Below are 14,432 nucleotides of genomic sequence, written 5' to 3' on the forward strand. Positions count from 1 at the left end.
GTTTGTATGTAGTAAGCATGTGTACTTCCCTAGTAAAGTACCCCATAACCTGCAGAGTGTCCACCATAACTCAGGTAAGGCTAGGTTCACATCTGCACTCAGCCTTGCATTTGGGGGTCTGCTTGGGAACCCTCTGAACAGAAACCTAATCCGTATAAAAAAGTGATTACCTTATGAAACCCACGGACCCCATAATATAATGGGTCCATGTGGTTTCCACCTAAAAAGGGTGAAAAATGCAGAGCGCTTTTCTCTCCACATTTTTCATACGGAGAGGCGAACGAAATCCCCGTACAGAGACCCATGACAATTGAATATACAAAGCCAGAAAAGGACCCACCTGTAAGTAATCCCAGTGGAGGACTCAGCCATAAAAACTGAATTCATACCTGTAATATAGGTCTATAAGAAGTCTCTGGCAGAGGTGCAGGTAAAGTCTCATGGTCGGGCATTGATACCCGTAGTTACAACACAACATCAATTATGTACTTTTTATATGAAAGTCAGTTACACATTATGGAGGTACAAGATATTTATTATATATATATATATATATATATATATATATATATATATATATATATATCATCCCATGTTCTGATGTCTCAGATACTTACAGGCTGGTTGCTTACGAGCTGTAGCAGGTAACAGAGGCGCTGAAGAATATAACACGGCCAAGGCCAATGGGTTATAGGGTAGATCTCTGGAGTGCAAATTCTCTTTACTTTAGTATCTCCCACTCCATGAATGTGTGTAGTAACATAAGACTAAGAGAAAGCGAAAGACTGCAGAGTGGTCTACACAGCTTACGTGTGCAGCTGCCGGTCTGCTCATCACAATCCATCATCCCAGGCCCCCCATCCGTGCACCCACATAGCGCTCATAGTATGACAGCCATGTAACAGCACCTGACAATGATGTGGCGCCTGGGAGTCTCTTCACAACAGCAACTTCCACTGTCTCCTCCGAAATAAGTTCTTATTGTAATATAATGTATTTCCCTGGTATAAGAACTGAAATTTCAAAGTAACAAAATCCATAGGTGTCTGTTAAAAGTACGAGTGTCTGTTTTCATGTATCTGAAGCCATTATTTATCTGCTAGCAGAAAAAGGAACCCATTGACGTCAATAGGAGGCTTTTTTTTTCAGCACTGAAATTCGACACCAAATTCCTCACCATTTTCCTCTATATCAGAGGTGCTCACACTTTGTCAGCATGTGAGCTACTTTATAACATGACCTAGTCGAAAGATCTACTACCCAATTCTTGTGGGCGGGGGTGGGGCCAGGCGGAGCGTGAGAGCAGGAGACAGCAGGAGACAGCGGCATTCTGTGGCCGCCCAGGGATCCCCGGTGTCTGCTTGTTCACAGCGCAGGCTGAGAGTTATCTCTGGACACTGGTAGACTGGGGCTGCGGCAGCCCCAGCCTGCCAGTGTCTGTAGATGAGTCTCAGTCTGCGCTGTGAACAAGCAGCACCCCGGCCCCCTCCATCCCTAAGAGCGGCCTGCAAGTGTCCGGAGTGCTTGTTCACAGCGCAGGCTGAGAGTCAACTCTCAGCCTGCACTGTGAACAAGCAGACACCAAGGATCCTGGCTGCATCCCGCGATCGACCCATACGTCCATTGCGATCGACTGGTAGATCGTGATCGACGTATTGGGCACCCCTGCTCTATATGAAAGGCCCCTTAGGGTGGGTTTACATGGTGCTTTTCTCTCCAAAAACCATTCAAAAGATGCATTTACGTGCAGTTAAAACTCAGAGGTTTCTTACCTTTACATGGAATGCACATCTTTTCATTAAGGTTCTCCTGTAAAATAAAAACAAACTGCACTGAAGACAAATCAAAACCTGTAGTTTTTTCAAATTAAGTTTTCACTGCACTTATTTGCAAGGTGTGAATGTAACCTAAGGAAAACATGCACAGTTTGCTAAAACCTAAAGGAAATCAGGAAGCGTACCCCTCCCAAATATATAATGTCTTAGGGCTCATGCACGTGGAGTTGATGCGAGCGTATTTTAGCATAATAGTATATATATAGAATACATGTGTAAAAATAACACTCCCATTGACTTTGATGAAATTTTTTACACGTGCAAAAAAACGCATCAAAATAGGCACCAAAACGTGACGCGTCATGCATCATTTTTTTTTTCCACGTGTAAAAAATTTGATTGGGGTCAATGGGAGTGTTATTTTTACACGTGTATTCTATGTAACCCCTGTGTGCAGTTCAAGGCAACAAGGGGTTAACAGTTTGCAAACATTGTGCATGCAGCATGAAAGCAATTGTGTTTGTTTATCAAATCCTGGGAGGATGGGAGGTGCTGCTTGGCAGGGGAGACCATGTGCTCAGGCAGTCTGCAGGAGAGGGAGATCACAGGTGGATGCAGGAATAAGATCTCCTGAGCTCCCAGAGGCTGAAAGAAAAAGAAAAGAGGATTCAATTCTTTCAGAGAAAAGGCTACCGACTCCAGGGGACGATTTGCCGAATATACAGGGTATTCATACTCTCCACAACCGACGGAGGCGCCTCCCTGCTACACCGGAACGTTCTTCCAGACTTAACCCTTTGGCAGCCTGTTGGACAGGACAGCATTAATTCCTCTGGAACTGTAAGTGTACCTATCACCAGCATTCTTATTTAGACTGCATCCTATGATCCAGGAGTGAGTTGTTCTTGTCTAGTATAACTTTTTAAGCTGGAGCACTGCAGAAGGAGTAAAAGAGACTTGATGCATCCAGGCACCTGCTGTGCTGCCATGTCCTATTGTAAGGGATATAGTCTGCTGCTGATAGATGATTGTAGCCAGTACTGGATTTTCTGCAGTGTACCAAATCTTCTGGACTAAGGAATATTACCCTGCTAGGAATTAAAGGAGCATTGTTCATTTCTGACATATTTCATGTGCACCAACGAAAGAAGATTCTTTCCAGAACCGCGGCAACAGGCCTTGCATTAAGACTGAGCTTTGTGATTGTTATGCATTGTCCTAGGGCTTTGCCATATAGACCTGCCATTTTCTAGATAGGTTTATCGTTTAAAGTATTATACCTTACTGATGCTGTGAATGTTATTGCATATTGTACTTCACCATTACTTTATTAACTTCCATATAAAGGTTTCTTTGTTTATACCACAATCCTCTCTGGCGTGTTGGTGTGGGCGGGGCTTTCCCTTGTCAAGCCCCGGACAGAGATCTGAAGAAAGGTACTGTCAACCCGGAAGCACCAGAATATCACCGACAAGGGTGGAGGCACTGCGCTAAGCAAGGTAGAACGGCAACTAATACTTATCCGAACGCCCCGCTACCCGGGGGTGTGGCCAAAGGGGGCGTTACATCTATACACATGTATTCTACTAAAATACGCTCCCGTTAACTCCGTGTGCAAGAGCCCTTATACTGTGTAGTTGATTATTAGGTGTGACTCAAGTTTTGAACCCAGAGTCACGTCGAATGTTTATGTATATAAGGCAGACCATTCACTGCTTGAGCCATAGCACCCATTGCTGTCAGTGGGAGGTTTTTCTATTATAGTAAGCCTACAATGTTGGTGTACTTAGAGTCCTTGCCCTTGTGGTTTTTGGTACCAGCACTCCACCCATTTTTCTCAGGTGTTCATAGTCAGCAGGTGATGCCGTCAAGCTAAGGCCACATGCATTGGGTTTACTGTGGCAGTCCTGACCGTGCCAAAAAGCAGATGAAATTGGTTGGTATTTGCTGTGGCTATTAACCCTGTGACTGGGCAATGCAAGCTGAAAACTCAGCCAACCAGTACCAAAAAAATTGACCTGGGAATCCTAAAATGCCTCGTTTGGGTCCACTAAATACATCCTGTGACATGCTCTGTTTTGCAGACCATTCAACTCCATTATAGTCTATGAAAAACATGGTGTGAGTGACAGCCATGTAGATCTGTTAATAGTTTCCGAATAAACTCACAGTCCTATATCACACGGCAAGGTGAGCTTTTGTCATCTGTGCACATGGTGCAGTGCTACATGGCTGTTTATGCTGTGGGGTAATGAGGCTGTAAAGAAAATTGGAGAAAACTGGTTGAATTTGGAGAAAAACTGCATTCGTGTGACTTCGTTCAACTTATAGGCTTAGTTTTCACAGTGTTCACTATGTAGACATGATATGTCACCTGTATTCTATGGGTCGGTACGATTCCCAGGATACCAAATGTATATAGTTTTATTTAACCCCTTAAAAAATTCTAAAACTTTGCAAAAAATTATAATTTTTTTTTAAATATTTCTATATACAGGGATGCATAAGGAATCTTCTTTTTTGCAGGGCCAGGTGTACTTAGTTATACCAGTTTGGGGAATGTCTATTGCTTTGATCACTTTTTATTCAAAATTTTGATTACATTTTAATACATGTTAGGGTCCATCCACATGGAGGAAAATGGCGCTTTATTTGGCGCTGAATATTCCGCGCTGAAAAAAAGCCTCCCATTCATTTTAATGGATTCTGAAAAGCTAGCGGAACCCAAATCAATGGGAGGCTTTTTTTTTCAGTGCTGAAAATTCAGTGCCAAATAAAGCACCATTTTCCTCTGTGTGAATGGACACTTAAGGAGAGACAAGCCTGCGAGCCTTCAATAAACTCAGCTGTCGTAGCAACTGATGGCCAGGATCTTGATTTGGGAGCTGGCGATCAACACAAAAATGGCGGCTGCCACTGGCTTTGACAAACATGGCTCCTCAGTCACTTTTAAGAGCACTGATTACAGGCATTAGCACCAGGTCTTTACTGTATACAGCAGAGATCTAGTGGCTATGTAATACTATGGTGGTTGTCGAGAAGGGATTAACTTTATTGTCTGTGAATAGGGACCATTCACATGACCATTATATTACCATCAAAATATAGGTCATGTTCTATTTTTGTCCGTTTTAACAAATTCCTCCATACACTGTAATGTATTGGGAATCCATGAAAACAGGTGCCCCTTGGGTGCAAGATGGCTGTTTTGTACCTTGGACGCCCCCGAACGGACTACCGAATGCATTGGCAAGCGGTGTGCAGTGAAAGCACATGATGACTATAATGAGGTCCGTGTGCTTTCCACACGGTCTCCGCATGGAACGTGCGGACAGAAAAGTATTTCACAATCTACTTTCCTGTCGAAAGTCTGCATATAGTCTATGGGGTCTGTGTGCTTTCATTGCTCACCGCTTGCCAATGCATTCGGTAGTCCGTTTGGGGGGCGTCCAAGGTACAAAACGGCCATCTTGGACTCCTCCACGTGGACTCCCCTGAACAGATTCATATATCACAGCGCAGTTTATGATGGCTGTAATGATGGCCCTAATATCCTTTTTTGACATCCATTTTGCTCCCATTCAGTATTTCCGTTTCTCATTGGTAAGTATTAGAGATGAGCGAACACTGTTTGGATCAGCCGATCCGAACAGCACGCTCCCATAGAAATGAATGAAAGCACCTGGCACGCAGACTTTGCCGGCCGCTTAACCCCCCGCGTGCCGGCCGCTTCCATTCATTTCTATGGGAGCGTGCTGTTCAGAACGGCTGTTCCGAACAGTGTTCGCTCATCTCTAGTAAGTATCATCTTCTTTGCATCCATTTTAATGTACTGTTACAGGATGAATTTCATTGATCTTTAATTTTTGACCCAACCCACTGATCTGTTTATAAGGCTAAGCCCCACATAGTGAGCTGCAGCAAAAAAAACGCTCCGGAAAAGGCTGTGGCGGAAACAGAATTATAGTTTATGGACTTTCTACCACTAAAACTGATCCATTGATTTCTATTGGGTCCATGTGCTCATCAAAGCAGATAAAGTGTGTCTATTTCTATGACCGTTTTTTCTGTCCACCAAAAGATCGGATATGCGAATATACTCTTTCACCCTCATTGTTTTAAAATGGCCATGTGTCAGCCATTAAAACCAATCCAAAAATAGCTGTTGTATGTCATGTGAATGAGGCCTAGGTAATCTATTAAATGTATTTCATGTAGCTAGGAAAAATGGTTTGTGCATTCGCTGCATTTACCAGCCTGAGACTAGAGTTACATGACCACATTTGTGAAATTCTGTCTGTGTGTTCACTAGATTTACCGGCCTGACCTTTATGGTGGGATCAGGACTCTCATTATAGTTATATACCGTATCATGTTGGAAGTTTCTGCCTCTGAGCAAGATACTGACCCCTACCCCTGCCCACCATGATGATCGTGCAGACACAACTTCAGAGCCCCTTCGATCACCATGATGTAACTATATATCAAGAGCTCAAACTAGCCCAACACCTTGACAATTATGTTAAGGTGTGGGAAGGGGTTAAATAATTTGCATGCATAGTACAGATATTCTGACCTATTACATCGCATTATACATATACCACTCACCATATCATCTTTCTGTTTTCTAGTAATCATGGCCTATTACTCTGGAAATTCTTCAAACCATATTGGTGATATTTGGAAAGAAGAGACTTTGCCTGGATTTCAGGGAGCGGTTCTCCGCAGTTCTGACCAGCCCCTAGATGATAGGATCTATGTCATGTACCACGGAACCACATATACTGCAGCTTTACAAATCATGCTATATGGATTTAAGCAATCTGATGATGGAATGCTGGGAAGAGGGATCTATGTCAGTAGAGACATCAACAAGGCTCTGAGATACCCCCTGTCAGACAAAACAGATCAGGTGGTCCTGAAACTCAGAGTGAATGTGGGCAAAGTCAAGAAGATTGAATATCAAGATCACAATTTGCAAAATACATGGCACGATTATGGCTACGATACTGCCTGAGTGCCAGCATATTGTGGGATGGTTGAAAGTGGACTGGAAGAGGATTGTGTTTGGGATCCCAGAAGAATCAAAGTGGTAGAAATGGCTCATATCTCACCACAAGTTCTGCTAAAATTTGGGCTACAATGTCTTAACATTTTGTTGCAGTTGTTGGGGGAACTTTTCACACAGTCCTAAATAGTTATATCTGCCAAAAATATAAGTGATCGTATTCTATATGTTTCCATTATGAGGTGGACAATTGTACTTGGTCTAGCCTGCTAGGCCTGCACAACTCCTTCTGCAAAGATGTGCATGACCATAATTTGTTGCTGAAATTGTGTATAAAATTCATTTCTATAGCCCTATACACACATCCATAGTTTTTAAAGATGTCTGGGCTGTAGAAAAGCGCAAAACATGGAGCAGGTCTTATATATTCTATCAGTTTTTTTACGTTCCGTTTTTACTGATCTGTGCCCTGCCCACAGTCGTGTGCAAAATGCCTAGAAGACCTTGTTTGTTCCGGTGTCTGCAGTATCCGCACCGGACGTAGAGAAGATGGATAGATAATTTCTCCTCCACAATTTCTTTCTATAATACCGCTCTGTGGTTATTATGTAAATGTCACAATCCCTGTTAGTTCTCGAATGGGCTCAGACCTGCCTCTTTTACTAGTAGCCCTGACCACTACTTTATATGTAATATCCTTCCTGATTTGTAACTCTGAATGTGTAATTAAAAGATTTATTCACCAAAAATTTCTCCAATTTTTGGTTTGTCGCTTGAAGTAAGATTCTAGGGATTGTCCACTCTTTGCATTCCCCATATAAAAGCTCATGTCAACTTATGATTATTACAGGGTGCCCCACTGCTGGGCTTCAGTGAACCAGCTGTAATCTGAGGGGCCCCTGGCAGCAAGTGTTCAGAATCCATGCATTGTCGGGGATTTAGAAACTCATCTAGTGAGACACTCCTTGTAGATATTCTTGACTTTGGCTGATAGATGATGTTCCTGAACCGGCATCCCCTTTTATTAAAAGGGTTTTCCATGAACATAGCTGTCAGGATACGGAGTCGCCGTGGTCTCCTTGCTGCGCGGTGTCTCCCTGGGAGACGTGTTAGGAGTTCTATTGGGTGTGCTTAGGTCATTAAGGGTTAATCTTTTCCTTGCCTTCAGTCTCCATGCCGTTAGCCATCAGGTGTGTTCTCTGCTGCTATTTAAACCCCACCCAGGCATGGATCTTTGCCAGCCATTCACTTTGGGTTTCCTGGTCCCCCTGCTCAGTCTGATTCCTTGTCTGTTTGTATTTCATATGTCTCTTGGTTTTTAGACCCGGCTTGTATTTTTGACTCTCCCTTGTCTTTTGATTCGGTACCTTTATTATATCTCCTGGCTTGACCTCTTGCTCGTCTGACCTCGCCTTCTCTTCTGTGTCTTGCTGGGACTTGTGGTCCTCCCTGGTTCCATGCTGTTTAGTCTTTTGTTTTGCATTGTATTGACACTGTGCTTTCTGTTTAGGTGTGACCCCTGTGACTCCAGTCCCTAGGACTTTCAGGGCCTCCTCTTACCTAATCCTAGCCGCCGGGATAGAAGCGTAAGGAGTCGTGGTAGGCGCACTTCAATTAGGAAGTGCATTGGTCTGCCTCATCTCAGATATTACAGCATAGTTATAGCCGCAAGGCCTACGACCCCTTTTGTCATTAGTTGCACAGTGTTGCTTTCCCAGCTGTGTCACTTTGCACTGCCTGACCCTGACTCCAATCCTTACAATAGCCTTATAGACAATTAAAAGTAAAACATTTTTGCATATCTAGATAATGAAAACATTTGCAGAGTTTTAAAGATTTACTCTAACATCTTACTCTAAGTGCACACAATATATTCATAGAGTAGTTACATAACATGAACATTAGAAAATACTATGCGAATACTTACCAGGACAGCTCTGCGGCAGGTATAATAGACCTTTGTCCCCTACACATTTTATAGGTTCCCTAAGTTTTGTTTCTAAAGATAATCTGCTGGAGGTGTTTCTAGAGAAAGGATCATTAATGGTAAAGCTATGCATCTGGCGGGAAGGTGAGTAGTATTTTTTTATTTTTTTTTTACCTCTCCTGGGTCTCCTCCTTTTATACTTTGGGGTCTGAAGAGGTATAATTTTTAGTTTATTAGAGACGAATCCACAATTGTTTGAATTAGTTGGTGTATTGGGAGCAGACCTTCATCTCCCTGTAAAACTACACTTGCCACTCTATCTCTATCTTCATCACTCCATGCAATAACAGGTGCTCTACCCACCGCTATGACATCACCCATCCTACTTGAGCAGCAAGAGCAGTGCTCCCAAGGCTGAAGGCCAGCCCCCAGTGCACCGACTGCCTCATTTGCATTAGACTCAAGTTATTTTTCTTAAAATCTAGAAAAGTAACATATATAATAAAGGAATGTTGTTTCTCACTGCAATGTGCTCTGTAACACTGTGGTGGTAGTTGAATATTCCTGGGGTGGTGGTAGACTTGCCTTATATGACACAATCCATTATAATCAATGAATTAATTAGCTGATTAAGTTAATTGATTTTAATATATTGTATTGCATTATAAGATAATCCTTTATTAGTTCCACAATGGGGAAATTTCAGTGATACAGTTTCATGGATGGTACAGTAGTATGTAACAAAAGAGCAAACACATACAAGCTTATGGTAGATAGAGAAATCCTAGGAATCATCAACTAAAAAGAAAGAAACACAGACACACTGCAGGATCATTTAGTTCTCTGTGTGGAGTGATGTTGATAATACAGACTGACCGTGGTTGGAGGACATGAGGAGGGGTCACAGCATGTAGATATAACAGGCAGAAATGTTTTTTTTTGCAGAGGTGGGGGGCATATGCAGCTATCATGATAACATGTGGCAGTTCCTTTGGTAGGTGGTGAGATCTCATGCTCACAGCTGATAGTTCGGTATCTTGCATCAGCACCATTGTTCCTTAACCACAAAAAATGTCCTTCATCACAAGCCCTCCTCCTTTCTTCTTAACACTGTATTCCACTGCCCAAAGAAGTCTGAAGCCATCCAGGTATACATGGCGCTGCTCTCTTGCCAAGCGTCAATAAACTCATGGGGTAGGTGGGTGATGGTAGGTTCCCAGGCTGTAACAGAGTCCCACGTGTCCTCAGTAATAGAAGGAAATACCAGTCAGTCGCAGGCATCTTCAGCAATAGATGCCAAAAATCATCTCCTTGAAAGAAGAAGTCTGCACTTTCATGCAGGTTTCTCCTTCAGCTTTGTCTGCGTCATGGTGACCATGCTGTCCTTAGCTCAAGGGGGGATGGTAACAAGCACATGTCCACACAGGAAATTCCAGCTGTTCAGGTCATGCTTTAACAATAGAAACAAAAGGAAAAAAAAAAAATACTGCACTGGGTCTTCCATTCGATTTACAGCTGCTAATTCATAGTGCTAGGTTGCTTGAGTAGAGGATTCATGAAGATACAGACAAAAAGAGTGAAAAGAAAAGATAAAGGTTGCTCTCAGCTTGGAGCTCTGTATCGAGGCTGCCACTCATGCGGCGCCATCTTGGAGAAAAGATATAACCTTCATGTCATATTGCATGGTGCATTGAGTAATTTGTCTTTGACTTTTTTTTTTTAATTGGCACACTATGCAAAAAAAGTTGCCAATCCTTGATATACTGTATGAATGACTATATTAATAGGACAGAATGAAGTTCTAGTTGGAGATATATTGACATTGGGATGTAATAAAAAAAAAAACAGAATAAAAATATTGTGTACGACTCACATGCCATATAACCAGGATATAAATCCAATGTCTTGAGTCACACTCATTACTTTAGGTACTGCAAATGAAACTTATCCTCTATCCTCTGCTCATGAGAAGTAGATAGGTAGTCTTTTAAGGCTGAGTTCACACAGAGTTTTTTGGACCGGATTTTCACGTGGAGGCTGTCTCAGAATCCAGCTTCAAAAAACACTTTACGCAGCTAGCTGCGAATGGATGCCAGTGCAGTGCACTTGTATCCAGATGTGGCATTCCGCTCCGGATTGGGCCTAAATCAGGGGTGCTCACACTTTTTCAGCGTGTGAGCTACTTTGTGGGCGGGGCCGGGCGGATCGTGAGAGAAGGAGACAGCGGCGTTCTGTGGCCGCCCAGGGATCCCCGGTGTCTGTTCACAGTGCAGGCTGAGAGTTATCTCTGGACACTGGCAGGCTAGGGCTACGGCAGCCCCGCCTGCCAGTGTCCGGAGATGACTCTCAGCCTGCACTGTGAAAAAGCAGACACCGGGGATCCCTGCATCCCGTGATCGACCCATACGTCCTTTGTGATCTACCAGTAGAACGCGATCGACGTATTGGGCACCCCTGACCTAAATGAATTGGTCTAGTCGGGAGGGAGTCTCGGGATTCAGCGGCTTAATCCAAGATAGGGCAGCTCACTTCTTTTTTCCGCGAGTGGGGGAAAAAAACGCTAGTAGAAAAAAAGAAGTGAACGGTTTCCATTGAAGTCAATGGGAGGCATTTTTGGAGCGGGATTCTGAGGCGGATTCCGCGTCAAAATCCGGTCCAAAAAACTCAGTGTGAACATATTCTGATGGAGCAGCAACACATATGTCTGTTTAATGCCCGGTTCACACATGCTGATGTGTTCCATCTGTAAGGGTTCGTACGAGAACCCCTATGGACAGAACACAAGCGCAACTGCAAGCGCTGTGCAGTTCATGCGCACGGGCCCCATAGACTATAATGGGGTCCATGGGCTTGCTGCGCACTGCCCGCACGAATCGTTCGTGGGACTGCTATTAAACTTCAGACTTTCTGGCTTCTGCAGCTTGCATGTACAGTATTACTGTACATAGCAAGCTCCTCAATGCCTTTCATTAGCAGACTAGCCTGAGGGTTTTATCCTTATCCTTACTTTCTTTGTGAAACCTTCTAGTTACAAGTGGTTCAGCAATAAGTATTCTTATTTAGTTTCATACAATCCAAGTGTACAAAGGTGAATCACTAGTAATTGTGTATAGTATTAAAACTGCTTCAAGATCTTAGTTTACTGAGTTTTTCAAGACGTCAAGACAGAAAAATTATTCCATGTAGAAGTGCTAGGTAAAGTATGTTAGATAAACAGGGGTTACACGGCACCGCAGCAATTATCTGAAATGTAAAGGGAATTTTCCACTATTACAGTAGATCCATCACTTAGTGTGTTGATGACCAACTGTTAGTAGTCCTTATCTGAAATGCAACTATTAGGGAGTGTTCACACATAGGCTTTTCATGCTGATCTGATAAAATTAACATTTTATAACCCTTTCTCTAGAAACACCTCCAGTAGATTATCTTTAGAAACAAAACTTAGTGAGCCTATATAATGTGCATAGTGTAAAGGTCTATTATTCTTGCAGTAGAATTCTTGCCAGTAGGCGTTCTGGCAAGTAGGTATTTTCTGTGTTCGAGTTATAAGACTGCTCTAAGGATATATTGTATGAATGACTAGGTATGGTTCACAGTCTTACAATCTAATGGAGCAGCAGCGGCAGCGCATATGTCCATTTATCTCTACGGCACTGCTATTAAAATTCAGACTTTGTGGCTTCTGCAGCTAGCATGTATTACTCTGCATAGGAACCTCCTCAATGCCTTTCACTAGCTAATCCACCAGACTAACTGCCTGACCCTTGGTTCACATCTGCGTTTGGTAATCCGTTTGGGGACTCCGCATGCGGACCCCTCCGAACGGACTACCGAACACATTTGCAAGCGGTGTGCAATGAAAGCACACGGACCCCATAGACACGAATCATGTAGACAGGAAAGTATACACTCACCGGCCACTTTATTAGGTACACCATGCTAGTAACGGGTTGGACCCCCTTTTGCCTTCAGAACTGCCTCAATTCTTCGTGGCATAGATTCAACAAGGTGCTGGAAGCATTCCTCAGAGATTTTGGTCCATATTGACATGATGGCATCACACAGTTGCCGCAGATTTGTCGACTGCACATCCATGATGCGAATCTCCTGTTCCACCACATCCCAAAGATGCTCTATTGGATTGAGATCTGGTGACTGTGGAGGCCATTGGAGTACAGTGAACTCATTGTCATGTTCAAGAAACCAGTCTGAGAGGATTCCAGCTTTATGACATGGCGCATTATCCTGCTGAAAGTAGCCATCAGATGTTGGGTACATTGTGGTCATAAAGGGATGGACATGGTCAGCAACAATACTCAGGTAGGCTTTGGCGTTGCAACGATGCTCAATTGGTACCATGGGGCCCAAAGAGTGCCAAGAAAATATTCCCCACACCATGACACCACCACCACCAGCCTGAACCATTGATACAAGGCAGGATGGATCCATGCTTTCATGTTGTTGACGCCAAATTCTGACCCTACCATCCGAATGTCGCAGCAGAAATCGAGACTCATCAGACCAGGCAACGTTTTTCCAATCTTCAATTGTCCAATTTCGATGAGCTTGTGCAAATTGTAGCCTCAGTTTCCTGTTCTTAGCTGAAAGGAGTGGCACCAGGTGTGGTCTTCTGCTGCTGTAGCCCATCTGCCTCAAAGTTCGACGTACTGTGCGTTCAGAGATGCTCTTCTGGCTACCTTGGTTGTAACGGGTGGCTATTTGAGTCACTGTTGCCTTTCTATCAGCTCGAACCAGTCTGGCCATTCTCCTCTGACCTCTGGCATCAACAACGCATTCCCGCCCACAGAACTGCCGCTCACTGGATGTTTTTTCTTTTTCGGACCATTCTCTGTAAACCCTAGAGATGGTTGTGCGTGAAAATCCCAGTAGATCAGCAGTTTCTGAAATAATCAGACCAGCCCTTCTGGCACCAACAACCATGCCACGTTCAAAGGCACTCAAATCACCTTTCTTCCCCATACTGATGCTCGGTTTGAACTGCAGGAGATTGTCTTGACCATGTCTACATGCCTGAATGCACTGAGTTGCCGCCATGTGATTGGCTGATTAGAAATTAAGTGTTAACGAGCAGTTGGACAGGTGTACCTAATAAAGTGGCCGGTGAGTGTAGGTGTCACGGGATGGTTAGAGTCTATACTATAGGCAATGTGTAATATATATTTCATGTGGAATGTATTCTCTAACCTGTTGTAAACATCAGTGTGTAGTTGGCTGATTCGGGTCTAGTGTGTTAGCACATTGTATGCAAATACCTCTAACTAGTGAGGACAATGGGTGGAGATAATCTGATCAGTGTCTCCAAGAAGATGTTGGATGGTGCATTGTCCATAGTAGACAGGGAGTCTGCTCTCCTTGGCATAGGTGAGGGGGGAAGGATCTGTGGCTCAGCCCTTCCCACCCCCAGGTATAGGTGTAACAGTTTAGTATATAGTATATAGCTAGCAGTTAGTATGTGTTAGCCGGCCTGTGCACAGCTCTGCAGAGAGCCAGAATTTAGTTACAGGACCAAGGAACCAAAGCTATCATTGGATTGTGACTTCTGTGGACTTATTGTTATTACGGTTGATGTGACCGCCGCCGGCTACTAACTTTGTGGATTACAATAAATTGCTGTTGTCTCCCGACCTCTTGCGTCCCTGTTGATTCAAAAGACCATCCGGAGGAAGACGTATACCTTTGCTCCGTGACAACTGGTTGG

At 43.5% G+C, this 14,432-nt stretch overlaps 1 pseudogene; it reads left to right on the plus strand.

Moving 5' to 3' along the window:
• The first annotated feature begins 6,411 nt into the window (after positions 1-6,411).
• Positions 6,412-14,432, plus strand: part of LOC142209973 (uncharacterized) — a 41,349-nt pseudogene continuing 33,328 nt past the window's right edge.

The sequence above is a fragment of the Leptodactylus fuscus genome, chromosome 6 (genome assembly GCF_031893055.1).
Source record: "Leptodactylus fuscus isolate aLepFus1 chromosome 6, aLepFus1.hap2, whole genome shotgun sequence".
Classification (NCBI taxonomy): domain Eukaryota; kingdom Metazoa; phylum Chordata; class Amphibia; order Anura; family Leptodactylidae; genus Leptodactylus; species Leptodactylus fuscus.